This window comes from Brassica napus, chromosome C3 (genome assembly GCF_020379485.1).
Source record: "Brassica napus cultivar Da-Ae chromosome C3, Da-Ae, whole genome shotgun sequence".
In the NCBI taxonomy this organism is placed as follows: Eukaryota; Viridiplantae; Streptophyta; class Magnoliopsida; order Brassicales; family Brassicaceae; genus Brassica; species Brassica napus.
This window is the reverse complement of record NC_063446.1, coordinates 1148186-1157585: the sequence shown is the minus strand read 5'-3', so window position 1 is coordinate 1157585 and position 9400 is coordinate 1148186. Positions and strand designations below refer to the sequence as shown.

The 9400-nt window shown below is 39.4% G+C and overlaps 1 non-coding gene across 1 annotated transcript; it reads right to left on the bottom strand.

Annotated features, from left to right (window-relative positions):
• Positions 1-3852: 3852 nt before the first annotated feature.
• LOC125584611 lies at positions 3853-3959 on the bottom strand. The gene has a single exon (XR_007321523.1). It is a non-coding gene; the product is annotated as a small nucleolar RNA R71 (small nucleolar RNA).
• Between the last annotated feature and the right edge of the window lie 5441 nt (positions 3960-9400).

Genomic DNA, 9400 nt, shown 5'->3' with positions numbered 1-9400 from the left:
CAAAGATTCGACCGGAACCTTGTAAAGTATATTTTCTACCAAGTCAAAAGGCAGAAGAACCAGGAAGGGTTTGAAGAAGCCATGGATAAAATCAGAAAATAGGTTTACACCTAAGAGAAAACTATCAAAACTTTGTTGTTCCTTTTGTATGAGCTAGTTAATTACTGACAGAAATTCAAATTTCATTTTCTTTAAACAACAAAAGGTGGGTGTTAAATATTTATAGAGAGTGTTATTCCATGCATCATTGATTTTAATTTATTTTCTATGAATTTTATAATTTATAAAATTAAATTTTAAATCTGATATCATTAAACGAATTTATATGCGTGGATTCTAAAAATCCCTATAAAATATCTTTGCTTTTATTTTTAATTATTTACTCATGGACTGATATAAAGTTTACTAATATTTTTGCTCAAATGATTATGACAAAAAGATTTTAAAAGTGAATAACACTGGATTTTTATTAAATATTTTGAAATCTTAATTAAATAAGAGCATAATTTTAAATTATATAACCAATGATTTAAAAATATAATAAATTTCATAACATTAGATTTCTAAATATAATTTTGAATTATTATTTGAATAAAAATAAACTATTGTTAGATTTAAACTCTTTTAAAATTCATTATTGAATACAAAGCACTGAAGCAGTTCAAGATAAGTTCCTTCATGACTGCAGTTCGCTCTGTGCAGTATTAAACTATTAATTGCTTGAATCATAGTTTCGGGCATCAACCTGTTGTACTCATATGAAAATATTTTATCTTAAAAGATTATGTTCTCTGATTGCTCAAAGACTAATATTCATCTGTGCTAATTTAATAGCCAATAAAAATTAGAAGAACCAAAATCATGTTTTTTCACAAGGAAATTGTTATACTTGAAGGAAAAACGACACAATCAATTTTTCTAATGGCACTAATATGCGTACTAGGTAACAATAATCGTAACAAAGGTACTGCCGAAGTTGAGACCTTGAACTTGGATTTGATATTTTCCACTGCTGCTTTAATGATCGATGGAGACAGTACGCTGAACCATTTTAAATACCATGAGAGACGTATTTTGCTTTAATATGTGATAATTATTTATTAATTTGTATTATATCTCATTGGTTGTTTTTAAGTATCTCCTTTTTATTAATTTGCATCTAACTATGAGATTATCAATACTATAAGAGAAAACAGAGAATCTATGTGAATCGAATTGTTTTTAAGAACTTCAAGCAGAAAACTCAAAGTAATTTAAGTTACCAAGAAAAAAAAAAGTAATTTTGAAGATGAATCATGCAAGAGTAAATAGAAACGTCACTTGTGTTTGAAGTTTATGAACATATGCCGATGAGATGGATCGTTCAGGAGTAACAGATACGTCACTTGTGTGTTAAATATGATCACAACCTCATATGGTCATAAATGATTTTAACAAGAACCAAACATAGCTCCAGTTACATATTTTGCACTCGTTTTTGTTTTTGTGCTAATTTAAAGTTAAAAAGAAATCAGAGACTACAATATTTCCAGCTTTGTTTTAAGGTTTATTATTCAATAAAAGTAACAACACCAAAGGAAATGCCTAGTGCAACTGAAAGAATTAGAAGAACTTAATAAGCTAACAACATGCATGAAAGAGAAAGCAACCCTCAGAAGCCTCTTCTTACTCTGGAACCGGAACAAGACTTGGAACAAATACATAGCAACGATGATATCTTGCATATTTGCATTGTTTTATCCATTCATTCATAAACATTTTCATCATAGAGATTAGGATTAGACATGTTTAGGTTGCATTTTGCATACATGAGTCTCTATTAGGTACTGCAGTGCCACATGGAGTTCTTGGGGACATTTGGATGCATTTGGAGCTCAAAGGAGGTGAAATAGGTGATCATTAAACGAGCAGAGCATGGGAGCGACCTCCCGGAGCGACATCACGAAGTCGCTGTGTCCCACCTCTCAGAGCGACCTACCAAAGTCGCTCCCGATTCAGAGCGACCCGCTGGAGCGACGCACCAAAGTCGCTCGCGACCATCGGCCCTGGAGCGACTTGCCCAGAGCGACGCACCGAGGTCGCTCGCATCTCACACCCCTCTCGGAGCGACCTCCCAAAGCGGCACCCCGAGGTCGCTCGCGTCTCTATGGCGAGACGACACGAAGCGAAGCCCGGAGCGACCTCTCAGAGCGATCCACTGAGGTCGCTCCCGAAGGCCAGAGCGACCTCTCGGAGCGACATGACGAGGTCGCTCCGCGTCTATTGTTGGGTCGATTTCTATTTTACTTAAGGGCCTTTTGGTCATTTCAGTATGCACGTTTTTATTTTCTAAACCTATGTTTTTTATACTCTATAAGCCACCAGGAGGAAAACAATCTTTGATCTATTGAGAAATACACAAAAACTCTCTTGAGAAGTTCATCTCTTGGATTTTGATTGTTATGTTCTTGTGTTATTGTTGATTTCTTATCTATTTCTCTACATGATTAATCTGAAATCCAATATGAGTTTAAGAGGAATCATGGAGATTAGTGAGTAATCACCTTTTGAATTCATGGGTTAGGGAGATTAAGGGTGATTAGGTTAGTTCTAGGATGTTTTAGTGTAGATCATTCTTGTTCCTTGCTAGTAGAGTATTCCTAATGCATCTTCTGAGTTGGCCACTCAAAAGTTGATTAATAGGCATTTCTCACCCGAAAGGTGTTTGATGAAATGCCTGAGACAACTCTCCTAGGCTTTTAGTATACTTTGCCAAAGACATTTGTTGTTAAAGATGCTAAGATAGCTAATAGACTTGTTAGTAATGATTGCTTTCATATTATTCAACCAAAGACATTTGATGTTTGAGATATGTTAGCAAATGAGCATTCATCTAGACATAGAGCTTGCTTAGAATTGTGTCTAGGCTTAAGGTTGATAGTTTGATTGATCATTTGCCATCCTTAGTTCGATACTTGATCACCCAAGGTCTAATCCCTATGCCCATGAGTTCTCTTTTCCCTTAGTCAAGAAAGTATCATTCTGTTATTGCTTTCTAGTTTTAGTCATAGTTTAAAAACCTTTTAAAAACATTGGTTGCACTTAGATTAAGCGAGTACTTGCATTCTCGGTGCTTTGATATCCCTCAGATCTGGTTCGACAATCACTATACTACAACATTTGTCTTAGGAGCCTTGAAAACTCCTAACATCAAATTGGCGCCGTTGCCAAATTCTGAGTAGATTTAAACATTGAGATTTAGTCACTTGCTTGAGACTAACTCATTTTAATTTTGTTTTGTTACAGATTCTTCTTCTTCACCTACCTTTCACTTTCAGGTGTATGAACTTGAGGAGCAGGGGTCCATCAAACCTAGTTCCAATAGTAGCAGACATCAGAGCTTTTGAGAGGGAGTGTGCTAGAGCTAGAAGAGAAGAAGAACACCAGGCCCACTTGGATATTGATATGGCAGATCCACCGCAAGGGGCAAAACACCAACCGCGGGCAGCTCGACCCATTGGCACTTACGACCCCCCCAACATACATGGTCATAGATTCGGAATCCGAGCACCAGCTGTGGCAGCCAACAACTTTGAGGTCAAGTCAGGACTCCTCAACGTGATCGAGAACAACAAATATCATGGCTTGGCTTTAGAGGACCCATTCGATCACTTGGACAGGTTCGACAGCTACTGTGGGTTGTCAAAAACCAATGGTGTGTCAGAGGATGCCTTAAAGCTGAAGTTATTCCCTTTCTCTTTGGGGGATAAGGCACGTCAGTGGGAGAAGTCTCTACCCAGTGACTCTATCACTACTTGGGATGAGTGCAAGAGAGCATTCTTGGAGAAATTCTTCTCATCCTCAAGAACTGCTAAGCTGAGAAATGAGATCTCCAGTTTCCAACAGAAGAACTTGGAAGGCTTCAGTGAAGCCTGGGAGAGATTCAAGGGCTACCAAGCTCAATGCCCACACCATGGTTTCTCTAAGGAGAGCTTACTGAGCACATTCTACCGTGGTGCTCTTCCTAAGTACAGGGCCAGACTGGATACAGCTAGCAATGGGTTCTTCTTGGGAAGAACTGAGGAAGATGCAGAGGAGCTGGTTGACAACATGGTAAAGAGTGATGCAGTCTACAGTGGAGACCACGACAGAAACAGCCGAACAGATGATAAGCAGACGAGGAAGGAGTTGAAAGCTCTACAGGATAAGATAGACATCCTCCTTGCTGATAAAGCCACACAAGAGCAGCTGCACTTTGTTGGTAACCCAAGTCAAGAGACACCACCTGTTGTCCATGAGGTTGAGGGTTTGGAAGGCCAGGAAGAGCTGTGTTTCATCAACAACAATGGTAGCTGGTACAAAAAAGAGCCCAACTTTCAGTACAACAACTACCAACAGAAATCCTACCCCAACAACCAACAGAGTGGTTATCCGCCTCGAAACAACCAGCAAGGCAGCTATCAACCTCATCAAAACCCCTCATCTGGTTCCTCTGCTCCTCAAGAGAGCAGCACTGACACCCTGCTGAAACAAATCTTGGAGTCTCAGACTAGAAGTGAGAAGCATGTTGGTTATGAGTTGAAGAACCTTCATTCCAAGATTGATGGGAGCTACAATGAGCTCAACAACAAGTTCTCACATCTTGCTTCTACAGTCAAGAATTTAGAGAATCAGTTTGCTTCCATGAACACTCACCAGACTCGCCAGCAAGGATCTCTACCTGGAAAATCTGACCAAAATCCCAAGGAGGTCAAAGCTATCACCCTTAGGAGTGGTAAGCAGTTACCTCCTACAACCCTCACCAGGGATGCTGAGAAACTTGCTGAGGAGGTGGCCATCAACTTAAATGATGAAGTGGTGATTGTTGATGAGAAAATCAATGATGAAATCTTGGAGAAGATTGTGGAAGCCAAGGGTAAAGGAAAGGTTGGGGAAGAGAAGAAAACAGTGAAGGATGGTGAAGTTCTTGCTCCAGCAAGTGAGAATTCTTTTGTTCCTCCTCCCTATGAACCCAAACTACCATTCCCTGGTAGATTCAAGAGGCAGCTGCTAGAGAAGTACAAGGCTTTGTTTGACAAGCAAATGAGTGAAGCTCAGGTTGCAATGCCCATCATCGATGCTTTCATGTTGATTCCTCAATACAACAAGTTCCTGAAAGATGTTGTAGCTGCAAAGAAGAAGGAAATGGAAAGCATGATGATTCTTACCCATCAGTGCAGTGCCATCATCCAGAGGCTTGATGTTCCAGAGAAGTTAGAGGATCCAGGATGCTTCACACTACCTTGTGCTCTTGGACCTATGGTATTTGAGAAATGTCTCTGCGATTTGGGAGCTAGTGTCAGCGTGATGCCTTTGTCTGTTGCAAAGAAGCTTGGATACACTCAGTACAAGAAGTGTAAACTCTCTCTGGTGTTAGCTGATCGTTCAGTGAAGTACCCTGTGGGCATCTTAGAGGACCTACCTGTGAAGATTGGAAGGTATGAGATACCTATAGATTTTGTGGTGCTTGAGATGGGTGAGGAGGCTAAGGACCCATTGATTCTTGGAAGGCCATTCTTAGCTACAGCAGGAGCAATTGTTAAGGTGAAAGAGGGCACGATTGATCTCCATTTGGGTAAAGGGCATGTTCTCCACTTTGACATCAAGGAGAAAATGAAGAAACCAACTGTGTTCGGGCAAGCCTTCTACATTGAAGAGATGGGTACTCTTACTGATGAGCACCTTGAATAGTTACCACCTGAGGACGACGAGGAGGGAGCATCTCCCTCTACTCATTCTCCATAGAAGGTAACCCACTACTTTCCCTTGTATATACCATTTCGTTTTTACATATTAGTTTTCTCTTTTTGGGTATCTCTCTCTCCTTGACAACACAGAGACTGTGTCATTTAAGTTTGGGGGAGGTACCAAGTATTTGATCACGTTTGCTTTGATGATTTTGAGTCTCATGCATTGCATTATACATATATATTTGCATAAAAAAAAAAATTTCATTTAGTTTGCATCATTGGCATTTCTAGGAGAGTCTAGAGCATATAGGTTGCATTTACTTGCATTGGGAGCAATGATTTGAAATGCCTTGTAAAGAACATTACTTTGCACTTGAATAACTTATGCACCTCTAAAAAACACTTGTATGCTTCGACCCTTGAAGACTCTTCCTGAAACTTGTTGATTGCTGAAACTCAGTCTTTGAAGCCAACTACAACCTTATTTGAACTGAACGAACTTAATGCTTCTTGCTCATGGTCCCTTGCGTACTGAGTCATGGCTATACACACTTGAGTTGTCACATCCTTTATGCCAATCTTATTTTGACAAACTCTAGTGGTAGACCACTCCCAAAACCTTTCCCTTTTTTTTTTTAAGCTTTCATTGTTTGATGAGTGAGGCCTTCTTCGGAAAGTCTTACATGTGCATAATGTTGAGAGTATCGGGAACGACAATGCTTGATCTTCATTCTTGCTAGATTGGGCACTCTATTGTCTAGCTATAGGTGGGGGTGAGAGTTGTGATTATGATTTGGGAGCAATGAAAAAAGGAAAAGAAATGACTCTTTGTGTTTAAGTGAATTATCTTACTGGGATAAGTAGAAAAACCTCTAGCTCAAGTTATGAAAAGTCTTGGCCCCCATTTAAAAATAAAAATAAAAAAAAAATAAAAAATAAAATAAAATATGAAAAGGAAAGAAAAAGAAAGAAAAAGGGGGCTAGCAAAGTTGTTAGGAGATAAGTATTGTTTTGAGGTTGTGAAAAATCCCTTGTAGATTTCAAAGAGAAGGAGTTAATGTTCTTAGGATCTTTTGGTGAGAGATGTGAGTTGGGTTTGATATTTGAGAATGATTGTGTAATTGTATGTTTGGGAAAAGGGTAGAACAATGGAGATTGAGCATTGTATGCATGAGTTGATCTCTTTCTTAGATATATTATGTGCAATGTCAAGGCTACTTGTTTCGAGAGTAAACCACCTTAAAGATTTTATGTTTCGAACCTCTTGAATCACTTGAATAAAAGCCTTCCCTCACCCAACCAAATGACTTGGACCAACTGACCATTTGCAAGAATTCACCTGATGTTTTGTGCTTAATGAATGTGAGAGTTCGTTGATTTGAATGTGTGGATGCTTGATGATGAGTGTAAGGGCAAAAAGAGTTGAGATAGGCCTAGAGAAGCTAGAGTGTAATAAGAGAGTGTGCTCATGCTGGATTAGATGTTGAATTGAGTGCTAGTTGTGTTTCTTTTGGCTAAGAGCTCCCATCTTCAAACCTCTCTCCCTATGAGTTCTAGAAAGTTCACTTGTGGACAAGTAAAAGAACAAGTTTGGGGGAGTTGATATCTTGCATATTTGCATTGTTTTATCCATTCATTCATAAACATTTTCATCATAGAGATTAGGATTAGACATGTTTAGGTTGCATTTTGCATACATGAGTCTCTATTAGGTACTGGAGTGCCATATGGAGTTCTTGGGGACATTTGGATGCATTTGGAGCTCAAAGGAGGTGAAATAGGTGATCATTAAACGAGCAGAGCATAGGAGCGACCTCTCGGAGCGACATCACGAAGTCGCTGTGTCCCACCTCTCAGAGCGACCTACCAAAGTCGCTCCCGATTCAGAGCGACCCGCTGGAGCGACGCACCAAAGTCGCTCGCGACCATCAGCCCTGGAGCGACTTGCCCAGAGCGACGCACCGAGGTCGCTCGCATCTCACACCCCTCTTGGAGCGACCTCCCAAAGCGGCACCCCGAGGTCGCTCGCGTCTCTATGGCGAGACGACACGAAGCGAAGCCCGGAGCGACCTCTCAGAGCGATCCACTGAGGTCGCTCCCGAAGGCCAGAGCGACCTCTCGGAGCGACATGACGAGGTCGCTCCGCGTCTATTGTTGGGTCGATTTCTATTTTACTCAAGGGTCTTTTGGTCATTTCTGTATGCACGTTTTTATTTTCTAAACCTATGTTTTTTATACTCTGTAAGCCACCAGGAGGAAAACAATCTTTGATCTATTGAGAAATACACAAAAACTCTCTTGAGAAGTTCATCTCTTGGATTTTGATTGTTATGTTCTTGTGTTATTGTTGATTTCTTATCTATTTCTCTACATGATTAATCTGAAATCCAATATGGGTTTAAGAGGAATCATGGAGATTAGTGAGTAATCACCTTTTGAATTCATGGGTTAGGGAGATTAAGGTTGATTAGGTTAGTTCTAGGATGTTTTAGTGTAGATCATTCTTGTTCCTTGCTAGTAGAGTATTCCTAATGCATCTTCTGAGTTGGCCACTCAAAAGTTGATCAATAGGCATTTCCCACCCGAAAGGTGTTTGATGAAATGCCTGAGACAACTCTCCTAGGCTTTTAGTATACTTTGCCAAAGACATTTGTTGTTAAAGATGCTAAGATAGCTAATAGACTTGTTAGTAATGATTGCTTTCATATTATTCAACCAAAGACATTTGATGTTTGAGATATGTTAGCAAATGAGCATTCATCTAGACATAGAGCTTGCTTAGAATTGTGTCTAGGCTTAAGGTTGATAGTTTGATTGATCATTTGCCATCCTTAGTTCGATACTTGATCACCCAAGGTCTAATCCCTATGCCCATGAGTTCTCTTTTCCCTTAGTCAAGAAAGTATCATTCTGTTATTGCTTTCTAGTTTTAGTCATAGTTTAAAACCCTTTTAAAAACCATTGGTTGCACTTAGATTAAGCGAGTACTTGCATTCTCGGTGCTTTGATATCCCTCAGAACTGGTTCGACAATCACTATACTACAACATTTGTCTTAGAAGCCTTGAAAACTCCAAACGACTACGAAAGGAAGCCTGATCACACCATCGATGTCGTTCTGTCTCAACTTGTTTCTCGACCACATCCTCACCTATTTCGTAAACGTTGACGTATATATTTTTATTTTGGATATCTTCTTCCAGGCACCATAACATGATCATATTGGTCTTGTGGATGAAGAATGCCATATTACGGAAAAACCCACAGGATATTATCGGGAGATATGGGGGAGTCATATTAAAATACTTGCTCCACGAGACAATCTCATCAGTCACATTGTTTGTAACCCACAACTGAATCTTCGCATATTTATCTTTAGATAACAAAGAAAGCCTATCTCTTCCGAAACCTGATAGGTGTGGTATAACCCAATCATCATCACGGGTTATAAAGGGAAGACAACATGTTTCTTTGAATATCTCTCTGGAGAAATCAAAACACAGGATGAAGAATTTAGTTATAGATTTATCAATATTCAGTCTCTCAGCAAACCAATACATGTTTCCATCCATAGACACAGCTTCGTCAAACCATGCATACCAAGAATATGCATGAGAGTAATGAACACTTCTCCAGAGTTGAGTCTTGAACTCATATATCTCAACACTGTCATATCCTAATTTATTACAAAAC